The following is a 10,017-nucleotide window of genomic DNA, read 5'->3' as shown; positions in this document are numbered from 1 at the left end:
AAATGGATAAAATTCTCATCGCTGAAAGCTTGGAGTTTATACTCAATGATTCATGTCCTCCATTTCCTCGACATAATTCCACGAAGAATGTTCGAGAATGCATTATGTATGTACTTGACAAGCTCTTTGAGGAATAAGGTCAAGCTATTTTCCTTTAAGTAGCTCGACAAGTCTTGGTTAATGACGATGAAAGATGGATATCAATAGAATCTGTCAAGATGATTCGATTGGAATATCCTAGAGTGACAGAATGTATTGAGGATCTTTTGATAGCTCAAATAGTTTCTGACACAAGTCATCGCCTAAAGTAACAAGAAATGACTATAAGAAGGTTTAACTGAAAAGTAGAAAATCTTCAGAATAATAGTCGTTGTGTTACTATTAGAGGAAAGTAACATGATAGATGACGAATTCATAAAGGCTGCATTTTTCTTAAGTCCTAGTTCATTTGAACAAAAGACTAGATATGGAAATGGGAGAGCCTGGATTGTCATCGAAGTTTGTTTAAAGCGAGAAAAGATGCTTTGTGAGTTGGATTGACCTATTTTATAGAAGGACAATGACTTACATGACAATGCAACTTCTAAGTAAGAGATCTTGATCCAGTTAGGTTTTTGTTGCAGTGGGAGCTATTAATACTCAACTATTGTTTTATGGTTGATGCTTAAGGCATCATATTATTAAAATAATATAAGTGCGACAAGGTTGAGTATTCAAAAACACATCAATTTCTTAATCATTGAATGATAAAGTATTTATGGCTCTTAGCCTTAAGGCCAAGAGTATACTTAGAAATTATTCGAACTGATCTAGACTATCAAGATTTTAACATTTCGTTAAATAGCTTGAGAGTTGAGAGAGTCTATTTGATGCACTATGAGTTAGAATCATTTGATTTTTCAAGAGATTCAGAATACTTACAGAAGTGCAACATAGAAAGACTAGCAAGTCTCAATGGTTTACACCATAGGAGACAAGCAAAGGGTTATGATCAGTAGTGGGAGTCTATTCTCCGTTAACGAATCCAAGCATTCATCTAATGAATGGGATAGTTATGTAAGAACGAATCGAAGTCTTTCTAAGACAAGTTTGATTAAGAGATGAGTTGTACTCATTAAAATCTTATCATTGATGGATAAACATTAAAGAAACTACCAACATCAGCACCTTCTACAAAACACGAGTTGTGGACTAGAGCGTCTCTAGTCTAGCACATCTCAAGGTGTAATGTTGTTCTAACACGTGTTGGAAAAGTGTCCAAGAAATTAGAGTTGTGTACTGAGGCATGTTTTAAGGTTTGTCCCAAATGATGTAAGGTTATAAGTTCTGTAATCTTCAGAGATATAATTCTTGTATGAAGATCAAGAGATGAACTACAAGCCTAACAACGTGGTAACTCTCAAAATAAAGAGAGAGATATCGGATTTTCCACATTACCAAGAAGTCATACCATTAGAAACTTTTGCACTAATAAAATCAACTTCAGTACCTAAGATTGTAAGAACCATATCGTAGTGGGAGCGTTCCACTGGAACACAACAAGTTCATGGGTGTAAGAGTGTCGTTAGACTCAGTATTAGATTAACTTGAACATAATCCCTTTAACTACAATGTAGTATTGGTTAATTTGGATAATCATCTTTGAAAAGGTGATAGATTCCATATTACAATCTGAAATAGACAACATGTCTTACAAAACTTGCAAAACTACCTATAGGTTGTGTCAGTCAGTGGGAGCTAGTATATTTGCAAGTGTAAATATGTATCTCAAAAGGCTAGCCAATGACAATGGGTTATGCCCAAAGAGAATTATCTTCTCGCTATCGTTGTGCCAGGATTTATTCGATCTTATAGTCTATTAGAACTTACAAAAATTAGAATGTATGTATTATGATTGTTAAGACAACCTTCTATAAATAGAAGTATTGAGGAAATCATCTACTAGAACATTCTAATGGATATGTAATTAAGGGCAAGAAACGCATAATTGGAAGCTTATATAGACCTTCGTGGTCTTAGGCAAGCATCTAAATCAGAGTATATGTGTTTTTATCAAAATTGTCAAATATTTGGTATTTGACTTGTGTCCTTAACAGTGCTATAAGCACAAGGAAGTTGAAAGTGCATTACATATGGTATTATTAGTACTCTACGATGATGAAATCTACAAAAAGTTGCATACAACTAAGATTGGAATCTAGCGTAGGAAACTGGTTTTCTACCCAGTTTAAGATAACTGATTTAAGAGAAACTAATTACATTCTTAGCATTTAAGTCCTTTTAAGATTGCTAGAAAGAATGTTGAGATTCTCTTAGGAATCCTATATCTACACATTGCTTGGAACATTTAAGCATTAGAAATTCCATGAAAAGGTTTATACCTCTCAAGATGGAATTGTCTTGTCTCTAGTCAAGTGTCGTTTGACGCTTAGTGAGATCATGAATTATGAGACTAGTTTCGGAGTTACTTGTCTCATATATGCTATAATGTGTACTAAGTTTGATATTAGTTGTGCTTATGCATAGCAAGTACATATCATATTAACCATGGAAAAGGATTTTGATTAAGGTAATTAATATACCCTATGAAGGGACTGGCAGCGGAAGCGCTCACATATATCAATTACAAATAATTCAGATCTATTTAGCGGATTATTTAGACAAATTCTATTCGCGTAATTATCACATGTATCATGCTCATAACTCAAATAATAACATGCTTTAAATTAATTGAAACCTAAAACATGCTTTTCTAAGATTCAGCCATTATACCTTGATGATTCTCCAAAGAATCGAAGATGGCTAGCGCCTTCTCCACGTGAAGATCTTTTAGTACAAAACCACGGATCTTCTGACTGGTTCCCGGACTGTGAACTGATATCAGGGTGGGCTGATCTCACCAGCGCACTAGGACTTAAATAGAGAAGACAGAAATCCTTTCCCACGGAGGAGAAGAATTCGACCACCACTTAGGAGAAGGGGGGCCGAAAATTTTAGAGTAATAATAATGATCTATTCTGTCTCCTTTATTCTCCTATTTATAATAAGTCACATATTGGGCCCAGACAGGGATCTATTGAAGGCTTTGGATATGGGCTCCTCCAATTAGCTTTTTACTAATTAAATTAAACTCAATTTAATATAAGCTTAAAATAGGAATATTACGAACAGCCACTACAGAAGTAATACTGCACTCCCCATCCAAATCCGAAATTATAAGTACTTCGGGTTCCATTTCTTTATATTTATTTCTCGCGCTTAAGATAGAAACATCCATTAATTAATTATTGTCTGCTATGTACTTAATTAATTAATATCTTATTTATTCCAAGAGAGGACTCAGCAAGAAAATATTATTTATTATTCATAGAGTAATTAAACTCCAACTAGCTAGGTTCCGAATAATAAAACCTTATTTCAAGCTTCTCTTGAGGATGTTATCAAACGAGACTCACCTCGCGCACGATTCAACATAATAGCAATCCTAGCACCGCTAGATATTAATCACCACTACCCAATATACCGGGCTTATTGGGTTACGAAAAACCCGCACCATTTGGTAAGTCAAAGTAGTGCATAATCAATACCGTATGCTCAATGCTAACGTACATTGATTGAGAAATAATTTACGAGACCTCGTCTTTCAGTAGATAGCATAAAGACTGTCTCGCTGTTAGATCCATTCAGTGCTATACCACACCAACGTCATCTTATTTCAGTAAGGCTTAGAAATAATCGGACTGACATTGCAACCTTTCACGATAGGTAGTCTAACCCTATCTAGGTTGTGAAATTATTCTTTTTCTTTGTTTAGAACTGACCGTGTTACCTTAAAGTGGACGACGCCCACAACCGGTCTACTAAAACAAAGACTTAGACTTTGTTAAGTTACTTATACATTTAAATATGCAATAAAAATCCATTAAATGTAAAACATTACAACATTATGACAAAAATAATCTGTTTATTCATTTGGAAAATAAAATAAGAGTTTTAACAGTATTCAATCACTCGAAAGGTGATTTCTAGTATACAAACTCTAACACCCTAGTGCTTGAGAAAGACTAGTAACTACTTCCTTTGTCCCATTAAAAATGAAACGTTTTCCTTTTTCGGATGTCCCATTAAAAATGAAACGTTTCCTAAAATGGAAATAATTCTATCTCTACTTTTTCATTTTTCTTACTTTACTCTCTCTTCATTTACTCACAAAACAACACTACATAAAATCTCGTGTCGATTCCCAAATGTTTCATTTTAAGTGGGACGGAGGGAGTATATTCTAGTTTACCAGTCATTCATGTAATGTCCTTGGGGTTACACTGTCTTAGTTTTATGACTAATCAGTTATCGAGTAAGTCATCCTCTGAATATGAATTTAACTTATGAATATCTTTCTAATAGCTTTAATCGTAAGTTTGAGTATGCCTATGAGTATTATTTTTTATTACTCTAGTGAAGGCTAACTCAAAGGACACATGAGTTTATTAAGCTAAGCAATCACATATGGGGATGAAATTAATTAAAGATCAAGTACGCAACAAAGACATTATGGTAAAAAAAGATATAATCAGAGAACAGCCAAGCAGATTTTTCTTTCACCTTGTGAAATAAATGGTAGTTCGATATATCTAGTATTAATACCTGCTTTGTGTATAAGTGGGAGAGTTTTTGGTAGTGGGTATACTCGAAAGCATGTTTTGAGTATAAGTGGGAGATTGTTAGGTTTGGTATACTGAAAAGCATGTTTCGAGCAAGTTTCGCTCGAATAGAATCTTGCTTGTATACGTAAAACTCTACAATCCACTTTTAACCCGATTCAGTATTATTCGAGCAGTCTCGCACGAATAGAATCACTATTATTATTACATTGTGTTTGCTTGTGCATTTATAAGATGTTTTACAAACATTTAAATGCATGAGAAGTAAACAAAGTCTAAGTCTTTTGCTTAGTAGACCGGTTGTGGGCGTCGTCCACTTTAAGGTAACACGGTCAGATCTATGCAATGCTTTGCAAAAGAAAAAAGAAGAATTTCACAACCTAGAAAGGATTTGGCTACCTACCGTGAAAGGTTACAATGTCAGTCCGCATATTTCTAAGTCTTACTGAAATAAGATGACATTGGTGTGGTATAGCACTGAACGGATCTAACAGCAAGACGTGTCTTTATGCTATCTACTGAAAGACTAGGTCTTGATAAAATACTATTTCTTAATCTACATATGTTACTATGTTAGCATTGAGCATACGGTATTAATTATTCACTACTTTGACTTATCAAATGGTGTGGGTTTTTCGCACCCAATATTCCTGATATATTGGGTAGTGGTGATTAATATCTAGCGGTGCTAGGATTGCTATTATGTGAAACGTGCGCGAGGTGAGTCTCGTTTGATTATGTCCTCAAGAGGAGCTCGAACATGGTTTTATTATTCAGAAAACTGGCCAATTAGAGTTTTATCGCTCTATGAATAATAAATAAATGTTTCTTGCTAAGTCCACTCTTGGAATTAATAAGATGTTAATTAATTAAGTCCATAGCAGACATTAATTAATTAATGGACATTTATATCTTAAGCGCGGGAAATAAATAATAAACAAAGTGGAAACCCGGATTACTTGTAATTTTGGATTTGGATGGGGAGAGTTCAATATTACTTCTGTAGTGGCTGCTCGTAATATTCCAATATAAGCTTGTATTAAATTGTGGGTTCAATTTAATTAGTAAAAAGCTAATTGGGCGAGCTCATATCCAAAACCTTCCATAGATCCCTGTCTGGGCCCAAAAGGGAACTTAATATAAATAGGAGAATAAAGGAGACAGAAATCATTCATTATTATTATTCATAATTTTCGTCCCCATCTACCTAGAGGAGTTCGAATTTCTCTCCTAATTGGAGAAGGATTTCTTTTGTCTTCTTTATTCGAGTCCTAGTATTTTGATAAGATCAGCCCACCTGATATCGAGATACAGTTCGGGAACCAGAGAGAAGATCCGTGGTCTAGTATTGAAGATCATCACGTGGAGAAGGCGCGAGCAATCGGCGATTCTTTGGAGAATCAAATCGGTAACCCTAAACCGTAGAATTCATGTTTTAGGATTTACTTTCTTTGAGCATGAATTATTTGCGTTCTAGCATGCGATTATCTGTTTAACATGTGAATTGGTTAATCGCATAATCGGTCAAATAGATTCGTATCTGATTTATTTGTTTTGTACAAGTCTTCCGCTGTGCAAGGGGCACCAAACCCCAGTAGTAGGATTTGTTCTTTTCATTTCTCCACCCCTCATCATTTGAACCTACTCTCTAGATCACCTCAAGTGCTTCAGCTTCTCCCAACTTCAAGAGTGATCCTCCTGCGCTCATGTTCAACTTGCGCATTGCCTCCTGCTTGCTTCCTGTTGGTGTTTGGTGCCCCTTGCACAACAGAAGACCTGCACAAAACAAATAAATCAGATAAGGATCTATTTGACCGATTATGCGATTAATCAATTCACATGTTAAACAGATAATTGAATGTTAGAACGCGAATAATTCATGCTCATAGAAAATAAAACCTAAACATGAATACTACGGTTTAGAGACCGATTTGATTCTCCAAAGAATCGACGATTGCTCGCGCCTTCTCCACGTGATTATCTTCAATACTAGACCACGGATCTTCTCTCTAGTTCTTGAACTGTATTCCGATATTAGTGTGGGCTGATCCCACCGGGATACTAGGACTAAAATAAAAGAGACAGAAAAATTCCTCACGGAGGAGGAGCTGAGATTTTCACGGAGGAGAAAATTAAAGAAAAATTCGTCCCACTGAAAAAGGGAGTTGGCGTAATTTTCAATAATGAACTAATGAATAATTCTATCTCCTTTATTCTCCTATTTATATTAAGATCCTTTTGGGTCCAGATAGGGATCTATGGAATATTTTGAATATGAGCTCCCCCAATTAGCTTTTTATTAATTAAATTGAACCCACAATTTAATACAAGCTTATATTGGAATATTACGAGCAGACACTACAGAAGTAATATTGAACTCCCCATCCAAATCCGAAATTACAAGTAATCCGGGCTTTCACTTTGTTTATTATTTATTTCCTGCGCTTAAAATATAAATGTCCATTAATTAATTAATTAATGTCTGCTATGGACTTAATTAATTAATATCTTATTAATTCCAAGAGTGGGCTTAACAAGAAACACTTATTTATTATTCATAGAGTAATAAAACTCGAACTGCCCAGTTTTCCGAATAATAAAACCTTGTTCGAGCTCCTCTTGAGGACATTATCAAAAGAGACTCACCTCGCACACGATTCAACATAATAGCAATCCTAGCACCGCTAGATATTAATCACCACTACCCAATATATCAGGATTATTGGGTTGCGAAAAACCTGCACCATTTGATAAGTCAAAGTAGTGCATAATCAATACCGTATGCTCAATGCTAACATATGTAGATTAAGAAATAGTATTTTATCAAGACCTAATCTTTCAGTAGATATCATAAAGACACGTCTTGCTGTTAGATCCGTTCAGTGCTATACCACACCAATGTCATCTTATTTCAGTAAGGCTTATAAATAATCGGACTGACATTGCAACCTTTCACGATAGGTAGCCAAAGCCTATCTAGGTTGTGAAATTCTTCTTTTTCTTTTGCAAAGCATTGCATAGAACTGACCGTGTTACCTTAAAGTGGAAGTCGCCCACAACCGGTCTACTAAGCAAAAGAAATGTTTATAAAACATCTTATAAATGCACAAGCAAACACAATGTAATAATATACTGATTCTATTCGTGCAAAACTGCTCGAATAATACTGAATCGGGTTAAAAGTGGATTATAGAGTTTTACGTATACAAGCAAGATTCTATTCAAGCGAAACTTGTTTTTCAGTATACCAAACCTAACAATCTCCAATTTATACTCAAAACAGGCTTTTGAGTATACCCACTGCCCCTGTAGAAAGTTAAGATCTATTGCCTTCTACTCAGACCGTGGTTGGGACACCTTCTCATCAGATATTTAAATCTTTTCCATGCCTCTTGAACATTTTCCTGAGGCTGCATAGCATACTGAATATCTTCTGCTTGCCACTTAAGTGCCTCACTAGGTGGATAATATTTCTCCAATAACAGCTCCACCATCGCATCCCATGTTGGGACGGAGTTAGGTCTCATGCTATCATACCAATCCTTAGCATCTTCTTTCAGGGAGAATGGGAATAGTCTGAGGCAGATTTGTTCATCTGAGATGCCATTAGCTTTGTTCAGATGTTTGTAGGCGTCCTCTGCGCTCCTGCCACCAAATGCATTTACATCTGCCATATTTATCATCCTCGGCTTAAGTTTAAAACGGTTGGCGGCTATCCCCTCATTGTTGATTGGTGTATTAGCAACCCGTCTATAGGAAAACTGATTCTATACAGGCATTGGCCTCGCGTTCTGCTCATCCAATTGCCTCTACGTGGCTGCCATCTACTCACGGAGTTGACGAATGATAGAATCTTGAGGTCCCTCATTATTGATTTCATTGTTGTTCTCCTTGTTGTTATTCTCATTGTAGTTGTTCTCCATTTCGTCCTCCATCAGAATTGGAGATTGCAGCTCGTACTATATAGGTGATGGAGGTGGAGAATTAGTAGGTAACGGAGTTCTCTGAATGGGGGAGGGTGGACGCCTATGACCCGGTGAAGATACACGGATCCTTTGGTTCAACCTCCTCTGAGCGTTCCTCTTCTTGTTGGATGCTTCGATCTCAGGATCGATGGACCTTTAGAACGCGTGTGAATACAACCGGAGCAAGGAAACACAAAGATTAGAGACTAAAAAATAAAAATAAAAATAAAGTGATAACCATACTTAACCACATGATTTGTGATACTACATTTGAGTGTCTTCAAACTTCAGTGTAGAATTGCAACCAAAGCATCAAATACATGTGGGCTACAATTATTTGTGCAACATTTGTAATGCGCACAAACCATTATCATATCATAACATCATTAGGCTCACACAGTCTTTAATCGTCAACCTTATCCTTTAACAACAATCAACCTTATCCTCTAAAAACAATCCTTTAATGAAGAAATGACCAAACCATATCCTCTAAAAACAATCCTTTAATAAAGAAGGAATCCCCACAGATTGTTGGACTTTGTTGATCAACACAGACTTTATTTGTGTAGCTACACAATGCATTTATATATGATGCAGACCGTGAGCTATAACTATTTGTCCAACTTTACAAAGTCCAAGCATCTCCATGAGTCCATAATAATAACATAGTTAGACTTACATCAGAATCCAAAATCTATTCGAATAATTTCACAACATAAGACGTCAATTAACACATAATTAGACTTGGCATCGGTTTCTTACTACTTCTTTCGAATATTCTTCAAAAGAAGTGTCATAGAAAAATCAAGATGCCAACCTTATCAGACGCCATCGATCATTATCCCATTGCAACTTCATTAGGTTCACACAGTTTCACATCCACAAGCTTTTCGAACAATTTAACAACATCATCACCCTTATCTATCAAAAGGATTCCTTTCGTTGTGATATCTGGTTCGCTACCACTCTCGAAGAAGATGCCCGGAATGGCAAAATCGAAGTCTACAACGCAAAAGATAGCAACAGTTAAATGGAAATATTCATTATGCAATCATTCACAGGGACATCCATCATATGCATTTCCTCGAACACATTAAGTGCAATAAAATACAGGTTTACTAATGCGCGAAACAAGTTAACAGCATCGTCGAATTATTTAGTAAGCAGAAATCTATTGTGAGAAACATCACTAGAAGCTCAAAAATTGAGAGAAATTACCTGATTTGCAAAACAGAAGCTCTGCTGAACATCTTCCTCCAAGAGTGAAATTGAATTTAAATGTGAAGAAACAGGGAAACACTTCAATAGAGATGATTACTCCTTTGGTTATAAGATTTGGAATGCTCTATAGTTAGGTAGTTATATGGAGTATGATTGAATGCATTGCGGCT

At 35.8% G+C, this 10,017-nt stretch overlaps 1 long non-coding RNA gene across 1 annotated transcript; it reads right to left on the bottom strand.

Moving 5' to 3' along the window:
- Positions 1-9,111: 9,111 nt before the first annotated feature.
- LOC148932068 (uncharacterized) lies at positions 9,112-10,017 on the bottom strand. The gene is made up of 2 exons (XR_016134897.1): positions 9,845-10,017; positions 9,112-9,628 (listed from the first exon to the last, which is right to left on the bottom strand). It is a non-coding gene; the product is annotated as an uncharacterized LOC148932068 (long non-coding RNA).

The sequence above is a fragment of the Salvia hispanica genome, chromosome 2 (genome assembly GCF_029641045.1).
Source record: "Salvia hispanica isolate PSC_SH4W2 chromosome 2, Shi_PSC_v1, whole genome shotgun sequence".
Taxonomy (NCBI): Eukaryota; Viridiplantae; Streptophyta; class Magnoliopsida; order Lamiales; family Lamiaceae; genus Salvia; species Salvia hispanica.
Note: the sequence above shows the minus strand (reverse complement) of the source record. Positions and strands in the feature narration are given on the sequence as shown.